The sequence below is a fragment of the Eumetopias jubatus genome, unplaced genomic scaffold (genome assembly GCF_037043125.1).
Source record: "Eumetopias jubatus isolate StellerSeaLion01/CBP00866 unplaced genomic scaffold, mEumJub1_p1.0 scaffold_1, whole genome shotgun sequence".
NCBI classification, from domain to species: Eukaryota; Metazoa; Chordata; class Mammalia; order Carnivora; family Otariidae; genus Eumetopias; species Eumetopias jubatus.
Window position 1 is genome coordinate 39,173,721 of NW_028274807.1, and position 14,704 is coordinate 39,188,424.

General features: G+C 35.5%; 1 pseudogene; it reads left to right on the forward strand.

Annotated features, from left to right (window-relative positions):
• Positions 1–362: 362 nt before the first annotated feature.
• LOC114219021 (large ribosomal subunit protein eL32 pseudogene) lies at positions 363–789 on the forward strand (annotated as a pseudogene).
• The last annotated feature ends 13,915 nt before the right edge of the window (positions 790–14,704 follow it).

Genomic DNA, 14,704 nt, shown 5'->3' on the forward strand with positions numbered 1-14,704 from the left:
GGTACTATAATAGTGGTCACAGATGCTAGCTCTACCTATGAGCATAGCATAACCTATATATTTGTTGAATCACTATGTTGTACACCTGAAACTACTGTAACACTGTATAACTATACTTCAATTTAAAAAATAAACTATACTTCAATTTAAAAAATAAACAACTGGGTGGCTCAGGTCATGATCCTGGAGTCCCAGGATCGAGTCCCACATCGGGCTGCCTGCTGGGTGGGGAGTCTGCTTCTCCCTCTGACCTTCCCCCTTCTCATGCTCTCTCTCTCTCATTCTGTCTCAAATAAATAAAATCTTAAAAAAATAAATAAGCTCTTCCTCGGCGCTGCCTGCGAGGTGGCAGCCGTCTGTTACTGGGCATCATGGCTGCCCTCAGACCTCTGGTGAAGCCCAAGATCGTTAAAAAGAGGACCAAGAAGTTCATCTGGCACCAGTCAGACTGCTATGTCAAAATTAAGCGCAACAGGCAGAAACCCAGAGGCATCGACAATAGGGTGCGCAGAAGATTCAAGGGCCAGATCTTGATGCCCAGCATTGGTTACAGGAGCAACAAGAAAACAAAGCACATGTTGCCCAGTGGCTTCCGGAAGTTCCTAGTCCACAACGTCAAGGAGCTTGAAGTGCTGCTGATGTGCAACAAATCTTACTGTGCAGAGATTGCTCACAATGTCTCCTCCAAGAACCGCAAAGCTATTGTGGAAAGAGCAGCCCAGCTGGCAATCAGAGTCACCAATCCCAACGCCAGGCTGCGCAGCGAAGAAAATGAATAGACAGCTTGTTGTGCACGTCATATTTGTGTTAATAAAACCATAAAACCTAAAAAAATAAAATAAAATAAGAATGTAAAATAAAAAATAAAAAAAAGCCAACTATCAGTTTACTTCAAAATGGTTTTAACTAAGTGTGATTAGTCTTTTAAATATTAGGATGAAATTTGTTTCATGCTTACTTGTCTGAGTTAAATATATCTCATTGTCAAGAAAGAAAGGGATGTAGGATACTTAAGCTAATAGACTCTCCTCATCTACTTTAGAAATATTTTTAAATAAATATCTAAATATTAATTAAATACATCAAAATATTTTAAAATCTTTTAAGCAGTTCAGTTTTACAGCACATTTTTTAAACAGCATGAAATAATCTTATTTAACTCAAATTATTGACTGAGTGCACAGTGTCAATGATGTTGTTTGCCTCAGAGAGCCTTGCACACAAGTCACAGATTATACTTTCTTCAATAAAGAGGATAAAAATTCCTTATCTTTTAAGGATTTCAGTTTTAGAGACAGTTACCTATGGAGAGCTTACTTAGCTCTGTCCATACATGCATGGTAGAAAAGAAGTCCTCTTATTGATAGTTTCCATTGGAACAAAAAACAGATGCAGAAGAGTGGTATTAACTTAGGATAGTAAAAATAATTAGAAGATACTCTAGTTACAATCAAAATAGCAGTATGGTTATAAAACAGAATCTGGAACCAGAGTTAGAATTATAATATATTTTTAGAGTTCTGTGTCAATTTTGACCATCCATGCTTCCAATCTCAATCACTTCTTTGCTCTGTGACCTTGGGCAATCATTTAATCTATCTGAACCTTGGTTTTCTCATTGGTAAATGGGAAAAATAATAATAGTATCTATATTATAGATAGTTACAAGGACCAAAAGAAGAACTTATATTGGTACCTGAAATATATTATGTACTAAAGTAGTTTTAGGATTATTTTCTCCAATTTTATTCTGTTTGTTTTTCACTCCTCAGCCCTGAAAAATTTACCCAGGGAAAATGCCAATAGACTGCAACCAAAATACCAGATATCTTAAGTGATTTTATTTTATAGTGCACTTTAGAAGAGATTGCTTTATTGTCCTTTACTTGAAAAAAGACAGGCTTAATATTAATTAAAAGTTATCATATATATATATACGTTATATATATATGATAATATAAATTTATATTTGGTACTATCCACAATTTCAGGCATCCATTGGGGGGGGTGTTGGAATATATCCCCCATGGATAAGGAGGAAACTACTATATGAATTAAATTTATTATTTGTAAGTGACAGGAAAACAGTGAAGCTTCAATATCATTTAGTAAAAATTCAAATAATAAGTTATGTTTGCCTTTGTTCATTTGATCATTATTGTGATATTTCCCTAAGTTATTTAGTTTCATTACTTTTATTGCTATTCATACAATGCCATCCTTCAGTTATTGTTCTTCTGTCACAAGTGATTTTAATAACATGGTAACATCTACCAACTATTGAGATTTTACTATATGTAGAAACTAAGCTTTTCCTTCATAAGAAAAGAGGTTTATAGAACTAAAATAACATATTTTAGAGTTATATGTCACCTTTGATCTACCTTCTATTCAAATAATGGAGTATATGTTAATTTTAGTTACGATATGCAAGAGATTTATTTATTCATTCGTTCCAGCCAATCTACCTGGTAGTTTCACTTGTGAATAAAAGAGATTTGGGAGGTGCGATCTAAAGTTAGAAGTGGGATCTGGATTGGGTTGCAGCGTTAAAGATTCACACTGAAATTGAAATATCAGCAGTTGTCTTTTTGCACTAAAAATTAAACTGTTTGCCAAATAATTAGCTTTGTATGGATTAAATATTTTCAGATTGTATATAATTTTTCCTTTTTATTCCTCTTTCTCCCTTCTTCAACTCATCCTCTTAGAGGAAAACATCCATATTTGGAATACTCTTCTTAAACCTTGTCTGCCACATTGTACAGAGGGAGAGACAAGTACCGCTTTCTTTTCACACCTTGGCCAGGCCAATAAATGGAGATTTTTTTTTATTTTATTATGTTATGTTAATCACTGTACATTACATCATTAATCTTTGATGTAGTGTTCCATGATTCATTGTTTGCGTATAACACCCAGTGCTCCATTCAGTACGTGCCCTCTTTAATACCCATCACCAGGCTAACCCATCCCCCCAGCCCCCTCCCCTCTAGAACTTTCAATTTGTTTCTCAGAGTCCATAGTCTCTCATGGTCCATCTCCCACTCCGATTTCCCTCCATTCATTTTTTCCCTTCCTGCTACCTTCTTCTTCTTCTTCTTCTTTTTTTAACATATAATGTATTATTTGTTTCAGAGGTACGGGTCTGTGATTCAACAGTCTTACACAATGCATAGCGCTCACCATAGCACATACCCTCCCCAATGTCTATCACCCAGCCACCCCATCCCTCCCACTCTCCACCACTCCAGCAACCCTCAGTTTGGAGATTTTGATGGTCAGTACCCATGTGAACAGGACATTTCCTGAGCTGTGATTGTGATTGGTGTCATCACCCTTAAATGCACAGGATCAGAGCACATCTACAATGGTATCATCTAATACCTTTAAACATTCTTAAATATCAATGATTTGTCCTCAAATATTATCCATAGCCTCTAGGTAATAGAGTTGTGAAGGCAGTCATATTTGTAAGGAGAGCCAATCAAGAGCTGTTTGATATCCTTTAGAAGAGTTTCTTCCTTTAAATGTGCTTAGAGTCATTTGTAAATTTTCTTTGAAAATCTAAGTTACTAAAATAATTTAGCAAAAGATAACAAATACATTCATATATATATATTCATTATATATATAAAAACTTGGATTGAAGAGAAATATTCTTAATATAAGCTTCATGACTGTGTATCATATCCACTAACTCTGTGTCTACAGCCTTGACTTGTGAAGGTGAATATACATAAAATGCAGATAATAAAGTTTATTATCCACACTGGGTCCATGGGAGTTAGAGTCTAGCTCACCCCAGTCAGTACTGCCTAAACACATACATAGGTGGATCTACAGATAAATATCTTACACATAGATAAAAGTGTGTTGTGATGGTTACATAAAGTTATAAACATTAAAAGAAATATAATAGCATACTTTTGAAGAATAATTAAATTTGTCACATTCTTCTCCTATGGAAAAGTTATTTTTATTTTAAATATAAGGTTGTGATAATCCAGGCTCACCTCTCAGCTTCTGGTTGATGTCATTTTTAACCATAGGTATAAATTCTCTGAAGAGTAGTTGCTGCTTTAATAGTACAGTGTAAACCAAGATGTCCACTTAATGCAGCATATAACAAGTAGTTATCTTAATTTTTAATATATATCATTTTTCAACCACAAGGCCATCTGCCCATGAAAATCGGAGCTTCTGTAAGCATGTCATACGGCATCCTTCTCAATGTAACACATATTTGAACAGAGGTAAAATGGAAGCTGTTTTTCTTAGTGGAATCTCCAGGGATATACTGTGTTCCACACATCTGTGGAGCCAACCGACATATTTGTTTAAATGTTCAAGAAGGCCAGATTACATTATCAGCAAATATAACAATCTTCAAAATGATAGAAAAGATAGCTGAGAATTCATTTTTATTTCATGTAAATTTAGTGCTATTAAAAATTATGACATGGGCAGGGTATGGGATGAGGAGCCATAAAATATGTTTGTTTTTAATGGTATTGTTACACACTATAACCATACCGCTACTTCTCTAGGAATAGGCCACAAAGAATCTTGTCTACTTTTTATCAGTATCCCGTGACTTGGGCGGGTGCTAAACAGTGCATGATTCTTCTTTTTATTCCAGTCTCTCACTTTCAAGTAGATCTTGATTTGTACAAGAAATAATGGGGTCTTCCTGCCCACAGACTAGGGACTGAGTTAGCTATTTGTGCATATTATCCACTTAATTCTTAATGCAATCCCATAGGTGTTGTTATATGAAGAAAATAATGTTCAAAGATTTTAGAGGATGCAGATCAAGGTCACACAGCAGTTAAAAGTGCCAAAGGTGGGATTTGACACTCAAAGCTTCTCTTATGCTATGTAGCATTTCTAAGTGTGTTAAGTTTTTTGTTTTGTTTTTTGGAGTTCTTAGTTATCATATAGTCATCTAGTAACTCAACAAAAAGTCACGGGATAGATGCTAACCTAAACTGATATTTTAAAACGTTTTAAAATTTTCTTGAGTAAATCATTCAGTAATTGGCCTTCATCAGTTGTCAATTATTCTATTTTAATCTTTATCCGTTCAACAGGTAGAGATCTACTATGTCCTGGGCAGTGGGAGTATACATAATGATATACTTTTCTCTTAATAAACTTATAGTTTAACACGAAAAGAAAAAACAAATGATACAAATGCATTTTGTGATCAATGCCATGCTGGAGGCATATGTAAGATACATAGGAGCATATGAGAAACTGCGGAGAATCCTTGAGTTATTAGGATGTTAATTCTGAGAGAAGAGTCCTAAGGAGCAATAGGAGTTAGCTAGATAAAGGTGGGAAGCAGAGCCTTCCTGACAAAAGAGGTAACATATAACAAGGACTTGCATTCAGAGAACAAGAATCTTAGGTTACCCTGAACCCAGAATTTGAGAGTGGGTACGATGAGATATATGAGGGTGCTGTAGTGCTGTGGGGAAAATCAAAAGAGCAGCTCCATATTTCTCATCTTGATCCTTCACTCTTGCTAGAGAACCAAAACAATTGGTCTAATACAAGTTTTAAATATTCAAATCAATGAAAATGTATGTATTAGCAAGTGAGAAGCACTGTTCAGTGCAATGGATCTCAGCCTAGGCAATTTTTTCCCTTAGAGGACTTTTGACAATGGAATATTATAGAACAGAATGACAGAATTATAGAATGATTGTTGGGTAGAATGAAAAGAGCACTAAAGAAATCCCTTTCACAATGGATGATTTATACATCCATTCAATAACAATATATTAAGAACATAGCATATTCCCAGTACCAGAAATAAGAAAAGCAAGAAGCAAAACAAAACCTCAAAAGTAATGTTCATTCTAGAGGACAAAGGCCAATAAATAATTATTATATGGCTAATGGATACTCTAAATTACTTACCCAATATCTATATCTTCTTCCTCCATTCTAAATAGAACCCTGATTTCCATTTTTTCCTCCTCCATTAAATCATGATTCCTAATGTTCTGACTAGGGTAACCCAGTACTTCTCAGCTGGGGGAAGTTTGTTCCCATGGGACATTTGACAATATCTGGAGACACTGTTGATTGTCGTGATTTGTATGGGGTGGCATCTAGTGAGTATAGGACAAGAATGCTACTGAACATCCTACAATACATTGCAACCTCCCCTACAACAACAACAAAAAATTATTTGAATCAAAATGTCAGTAGTACTGATGTTGAGAAACCCTGATGTAATAGTTAAGAGCATAATCTGTCTGGTTTTGAATTCAGCTCTACATATGCTGGCTAAGTGACCTAAACAAGTTTCTCTTCTTTTGTTTTAACAACTCTATGAAGGTGTAATTAATATACAAAGAACTTCACATACTTATTGTGTAAAATTTGATGAGTTTGAACACATGTAAACACCCATAATACCATCACTTTAATCAAGGTTATAGACTTATCCAACACATCCTGGAGTTTCCTTATGTCCCCTTGTTTTTGTTTGCTTTTGTTTTTGTGGCAGAAACACAACATGAAATCTACCCTCTGAACAAATTTTGAGGTGCATAATACTGTATTGTTAATTATAGCCACTATGTTATACAACAGATCTCTAGAATTTTTTCATCTAGCATAACTGAAACTTTATAACCATTGAATTTCTTAACGATGTGCTTAATCTTTTAGTGCTTTATTTTCTTCATCTATAAAATTATAATAATAGTTCCTATTTCACAGAATTATTTTAAGTGACTGGCATACAGAGCACTCAATAAATATTAGCTGGTATTAAGTTCTTCATGAATCAGGGAATGGGTCTATTTACAAAATGGATCAAGGTTGTTTGAAGCATAATGTGCCACTGACAATTCAGTTTTCTTATTTCCTTTTCAGGGTTCTGGCCAGTGTACTTGCTTATATTTGAAATTTACATTTTGTTGTTAGTCCAAATTTTTTTTCCCCAGAATATACTGGGTGTAGAGAAAGCTACAATTTTTACTCTTACAGTAACCTAAGTTTGCAAACACACTTGAACTAATTAATTTGGACATTTAAAATTGTGACTCTCTAGGGCTTGGCCAAAATATATCTTTCACAAAGTGAGAAAAAAAAAAGTTTGCTAATCATTCAAGATATCACTGGAGAATATATTTTTCAGAAGTTAATTTTTTTTTTAAAGATTTTATTTTTTTATTTTTTGACAGAGAGAAAGACAGTGAGAGGGAACACAAGCAGGGGGAGTAGGAGAGGGAGAAGCAGGCTTCCCGCGGAGCAGGGAGCCCGATGCGAGGCTTGATCCAAGGACCCTGAGATCATGACCTGAGCTGAAGGCAGACGCCCAGCGACTGAGCCACCCAGGCATCCCTCGGGAGTTAAATTTTTTAACTTTTAAAAAACCTGGGTGGCTCAGTTGGTAAAGCGACTGACTGCCTTCGGCTCAGGTCATGATCCCAGAGTCCCGGGACCAAGTCCCACATCGGGCTCCCTGCTCAGCAGGGAGTCTGCTTCTCCCTCTGACCCTCCCCCCTCTCATGCTCTCTCTCTCTCTCTCTCAAATAAATAAATAAATAAAATCTTAAAAAAAATTTTATATAAAATAATGTGCCAATCAGAAATACTTTATCTACTTTATTCTATTAAAGCAAAATATCAAAGGACTTTCAGAAAAAAAATAACTTCATTTCTATTCTTTAATAATTCAAAATTAAAAAGACATTTCCCTGCATTATACATGAACTAGGAAATAGGAAATAGTAAATCTCTGCTATACCTAACCAAGATTTTTAACCAGAAAATAAACAGCTACATATATATGTGTATATATGAATATACGCATATATATGTACATATATGTATATACATATAATTCTTCATTACCAATTTTGCAAAACAAATTTTAAAAGTTATCAAATGCAGCCAGATGCTAAGTAGTAATACTGATAACATCCTTACATGTATTTAATATTTGGACATTAAAATGATTATATTTTAAGTTATGCTTCAGAAACTATCAAAATCAGATTTAGAAAATGTTAAGAGAGTTTACATATAAACATTTGTCTGAATATATTATTGTTTTCCATGAGTATCATAATATTATCCAGAAAATTTAGTTTCAGAAATGATCCCAAATTACATTTAAAAACTGGGATTTGCTGTCAACACTGTAAGTAAATAAAAGTAATTGAATAAATGTTCTTTTTGAAATGAGGTTCAAACCTCAAGAACAACAACAACAAAAACTGTGTGCCACTTAATATTTTTAACACTGTGAAATAGAATGATTTTTTGAATTTTGAAATTATAAAGTTCTTCATACACATGGACACATATAATGATGCATAACTATATAAACAATGTAATATCCTTACTTTTTTAAAGAACATCTTTTTTCTTCTTTCTTCTATTGTTTGGCTTTGCTTTTTTGTTCTTTTTTTCTTTTATCTTCAAAACAGCACCATTCTGCACACCTGCCCCTCTCAGGAACTTGTTAACCATATAGTATGGACCCTTCTCTATTCTTTTCATACTTAATCTTACAATAATAGGGATATGTTATAAAAGTGCACATGCATACACAGACACATACAAAGGGTTTGGGGTCCCTTGGGCACTTTACACAAACATGTACACTTCACTCTCCTGCACATTGCTTTTTTCACCTACGACTACTTTCTAGTTAACTCTTATAGACTACTGTTACTTCAATTGTATTGTTTAATGGGCCCACAATATAGTTGCACAATGAATGTTCCCTAATTTATTTCACCTTTTCTTATAGATGATCATTCAATCTGTTTCCAGGTTTGTTACTACCTACATACACAGATGCATATATTTGTACTTACCCAATATTGTTTTGTTTTCTACAACATTAAATCCTAGGATGACAGTGAAAACTATTCCTGAATTATTTGAGAGGTGTTTGTGACTATAATAAAAGTACTTATGAGAATTATTGAGCTGTCCTATGGAGTAAGAATGCTGTACAGCTTAAAATATATCTTAAGTAACATAAACCTCACTGTATTCAGAAAACAACAAATGTGAAAACACTGAAGTTAATTTTAAGTCTTTCCCCTAAGAAACTAGAGAAAACATTCATTTGCCTTGTGGGTCTGGGAACGATTTTTCTGGGTCTTAAGTTATCCAAATTCTGCTGCTATGCTTTTGTGAAGTCCCTTTGCCATGTTTCTTCCAGGATCATCATCACCAGAGCACTCCTGTTATGTACAGAAAATCCGCAGCCTGGGTTTATATAATTGTTCAACAGTCCTATTAGGCACCAACCATTTTAACTCTATGCTGACATATTGCCTCCCTTTAATATGCTCAGCCCAACATGGACCACTAGGTACTTCTACTGAAGAGTTTGCACTTCACCTTTTGCCCCCTTCTGCTCGGCTCTCTGTGCCTCTCATACTCATTGCCTCTATAGTCTGCTTTTGCTACCGTAAAGGGAGGTATTCTCTCCTGCCAGTTTTTTACACAAAGAGTACTTTTTTTCAGACGGAGTCTGGAGTGAAAGCTTCCTTGGTCGGATGCAAACATGGGCTCATGCTTCCTGTGTGCTCCCCCATCACACAGGCCCCGTAGCTGTTTAATGAGTTCATGCTCACAAACTACATCAACTTCACTTTCACACGCTTTTATAAGTTTTCTACCCCCTTCTGAAAAAAATAATAATAATTCTGCCTTTTTGCTGAGTCGATTGGATAAGAGCAAATAATTATTTCCTGAGTGAGTAAATGTTAAACAGTTGTTTATTTACCCTTTCACATAACCTCTACCTGGGTTCTCTACTAAATGGAATAAACCTGTGATCTAGTAAATTAAGTGGCAAAATTTGAACCTAGAATTCTTTGCTTTTATCAAATAATGTCACAATCAGACACAAGATTATATTTTCTTACATTGTGTGGACACTTAAAAAAATGTATTTTAAAATTCCATTAAATGCTGGGATTTCTTCCCAGCACTGTTTAAAAAAGACAGCAAGTATGAGTATGTGCATGTGTGTGTAATTTTATCAAAAGATATAGAACATTTAATATTTATTTTTATTCATAGGTTTCAGGCTTTACAAATCCTGAATCAGGGCCTTTGTAAAATTTGAAATTAGACAGACCAGCATTTAAATAATTTCCAAAAAATACTAAAATTGATTCATAGGTGTGATGTTTTTGAGAAGCTTAGATTATTTTATGTTAAGCATGGCAGTTTTTACTCATTATTTTATCCTTGGTGCATAGGCCGGTATTGAGCACATAATAAGCATCCCATGAATGTTGAGAGTTAGAAGAATGAATGCCATGATTTTGAAGGCTTGGATTAGCCTTTGAAACCAATTAGAAAGAAATTTCAAAGACCAAGAAACAGAACTTGGCATCTTCTCTATTACCCATCTGAAGGCAATGCTAAACAAAATAGAATATACTCTCTGAATTTATCTTTCTTACTGCTGAGATCAATTTCTTTCAATTTCTTTCTTTAAACATCCGAGAGTCTGTCATTATTTGTTCTGTGGGCACACACAGAGGGGTGTTCTCGCATCCGCTGTTAACACAAGTTAGAGATTGCTTAAAAGAGGGAATGTCCTCATGTCTTTTGCTAATGTTTTTAGGGCATATGTGACGGGCACAAATGAAATTCAATCATAGTCCTGTTACCTTTGCTGAGGCAGATTCATTTGGCAGTTTTCTCTACCAGACCCATGAACTTTCAGATTAATAGCAATTGGGGCAAAAATATTTCACAAGAATTTTACAAAGCTACATGATTATTTCTCTTTTTGCAATATTTATTATGTGTAAGCTTTTTGACACTTGTATTTCTAAATACCAATGTTTTCCCGCAAAAGACAAAAAACAAAGAGGAACAAATTATTAGTTGTTCTGTAAGAATCTGAGGTTTGCGATTACAAAGGAGAAATAAGCCAGGAATGTCACAGACAAGTTTTGCATTCATTTGTAAATTAAATTTATGAAATAGATGTTTTTCTAAAAAATACATGAAAAAAATTTTCTAAATGCAGTCATATTTTAATGTACTTAAGGTTCTTATTATTAGAGGTTAGCCAGGAATGTTTTTTGTAGTGCTGATTATCACTTCATTTATCCCCATTAATAAGTGGATATATTTGTGTACCAGATTTTATTTAAAAAGACAAAACATACCTATACATTATGTCTTGCACCCACCATGTAATATAATTGTTTTATGTATTAGTTATTTTTAGAAAGTATAATCTCAATATAATCAGATTAATTATATGTTGCTATAGCCCTCATGATCTCCTTATTATAATAACTTCCTTAGAAATTCATAGTTTGAAGCCAACTAAAATGTAAGATCTGAAAGTTGATGGACTATCATAAGTCTAGATCTCATATTGAGTGAAGTGATAGACTATACTTTGTAGGTGCTTATCTGATATTTGAGCCAACCCTAATTTTTTCTTCAGCAGCATGTCTGATTCTTTCCTCTGGTTTGAAAAAACAGTGACTCAACTCTCAGACTGAGGAGAGTAAGCTATCAACCTCTAACACTTCAGAAAAGAGGGAAGAACTTCTTGCAACCCTATCAAGGTCAAGGGAGACAATTCCTGCTTGTCTTTTTAACAGTCTTGTTTGCAACAGTGATGCAAACAGACTGGATATGCCATTTTTGGGGATCTATCTATATTTATGAGGAATCAGTATGATTTTGAGAGATAAAATTTGATATATCCCATCTTCCTTAAAAACATATTATATTGAAACATAAATATAATACTGAAAACTAATCACAAAAAAGGGTAAGAAGATTGGAGAATAACCAGAGTCTGTATCCTTGAGAAAATTTACATTCTCTGTGATTTTTATGGTGATGTATGCTGTCATGTTTAGGAATATTTAGCTCATGTTTAAAGCTGATTAACCCCATAATATTATCGACCCCTTTGGCTTAACTCTAGGACTAGAGCTAAAAGATAAATCCATATTCCATATTAAAACAATCTCTGAGGGTTCGTTGAAGCATTCATTCTTTTCCTGCTGTTAATGACAGGCCACTGAGAGCTCAGATTTCCAGAAACATCCTCCATGAGGATGTTTAGAACTTTAGAACAGGGACCTAGAATCAACTTAGGTATTCTTTAGAATATTAGAATTAACCGGAATAGACTTTAAAAATCGAGTCCAAACTTGAATTACAAAAGTAGTTCTAAAAATTATTCAAGGAAATTATTGAAGGAAGTAATTGAATGAAAGTTCAGAGAAAAGAAAGATATATTCTCTTTGATTGAAATGAACAAGACTCATTATGCTATTTTTGAATAAATGAATATAAAATTGTGAATAAGCAAATGAAACAATATTTAGAATCGGGTGTCTGAGAAACCAAAGAAATAATTCATGCTATAATTTTGACAAAACTTCTTAATAAAATTAATGAGTTTTCTTATCATAACTTTAAAAATCTAAGATAACAAAAATAAATATTCAATGTGTCTTGAAAGAAAATGGAGGTATGTAACATTAAACGCAACAAAAGGGTGAGGTATTGAAATGTAATGAGTTAGAGCTTTGATAGTTTTCTTGATATCCTCAGAAGACAGTGGTATTCCTTATGATGGATCCCTTTCCCTTAAACTAAAATTCCTCTGCAATGGAGGCAAATTGTTTTCAGTTAGGATAAAGAAATCCTTTTAAAATAGTAAATTTCTTTTCTATTATATAGTCCTCAACAGGCAACCTCTTGATCTTCATTTATCTGAATAAACCTTTTCACTTGGAAAGGACTATGGTGAGCAGATGCCAAGTTCTCCTACCCAGTTGTAAATTATTAGCATTCTGGCTTATAAATCAATCTCTTTTAAGTATGATCACTGAGAATGAGAGACTGATCACACTTGGATATACCAACAAAGTGAGCATCTGAATCAGGAACGCTGGGTCATGGTGAATCTGTGAGGGTGTTAACTTCCCAGCAGGCCTGGCCTGAACAATTAGCTGACTCTACCCATCACGTTATTATCTGGAGGTTCAGGGTGCCTCAAATTTCAAAGCCATACCCCGGGATTATAGAATGGTACTGAAAGCTATAACAAACTCTGCAGATTTATAGAACCAGTATACTACAGAATTTAAAAGCCCACAGCTTAATGAGTAAAGTGGAGATTGGAGTGAATGAATAAATTAGTAAAAATAAATATCCATGGATTATTTCAAATGACAGATTATTTCAAATGACAGATTATTAAAAGCTTTTGGAGAGACTGAGTGAAGATGATGGCATAGAAAGATCCTGAACTCACTTCATTCCATGAACACAAATCTACAGCTACATGTCAAACAATCCCCTCTCAAAAGAACCAGGGAGCTAGCTGAACAGCACCTCTGCAACAAAGGAAAAAAGGGCCACACTGAGACAGGTAGAAAGGGCAGAGACATGGTCTTTCAAGAAACCTCACTCCAGGCTCTGCTCCCACAAAGGGGAAGGATCTCAAACTATGGAGCTTGTCCCTGAGAAGCAAAGCATTTGTGTCCCCCATGAGGCATCCCAACCCCTGGGAACTGTACCAGAGAGATTAACCTCCAAATACCTGGAATTAAAAACCTATGAGGCTGGGTGCCTGGGTGGGTCAGTTGGTTGGGTGATTGCCTTCGGCTTGGGTCATGATCCTGGAGTCCTGGGATCGAGTCCCATATCGGGCTCCCTGCTCTGCGGGGAGTCTGCTTTTCCATCTGACCCTATCCCCTCTTGTCCTCTCCCTCTCTTGCTCTTTCTCTCTCAAATAAATAAAATAAAATCTTAAAAAAGAAAACAACTATGAGGCTTACATCCAAGAGAAGCTTAGGGTAGAGGGAATGGAAAATTTGTTCTTAATGGGCTCACACAAGGACCCGCTTGCCCTGGGACCCAGCACCAAAGCAACAGTTTGAAAGATGCCTAAAACATATGCAAAAACACTCACTTGTTATTCTTAATGTGTCTGCCGAAGAGGTAGGAATCTGTTGGGACTCTCTCCAGGGCTGGAGGCCATAGTGGGCACCATTTTTGCATCCTTCTGCCTCGTTGGTGCCAGTGCTGGAGGATGCCATTTTTTTTGCACCACCCTTCTAGAAAACTAGCCTTAGTGAGAGTCCACCCCCACACACAACAGATGCAGCCTAGCCCACCTCACCCCAGCCAGCAAGCACCTGCAGCCCACACAGGGCATGACTTATTAGCACCTGGCTATGGCAGCCAGAGAGAATTGTGTTTCTAGGCTTCAAGGGTCTAAAAGCAATCACAAAGACAGTCCCTTGCAGTTTACCACCAGGGCATTGCACAAACATTAGACTGAAACATACCCCCAATCTTCATGTGAGAAAGGCCTATTTTCTTAATTTGGAGTTTCAGGCGGAGGGACAGACCCTGGGCCAGCCACATATCCAGAGGCTAGAGAAGCCCCCAGCCCAGAGAATGTGGATGGCAAGGCACCATATTAGTGCCCTCCGTCAGTCTCTCTGCTGCTTGCTGATACTTCCCAGAAAGGGGCTTACACACACAACAAAAGCCACAATTTTTGCAACTGTCACCCAGGAGACACAGATCTCCCAGTTTGGAAGTTATATACACTTCAAGAGTGCATATATTTATACTTTAAAACTGCTGCCTGAGAGTCCTGCTTACAATTAGCCTGAAACTAGGCACTGTCTGAGATCCTTTCCTTTGGAAC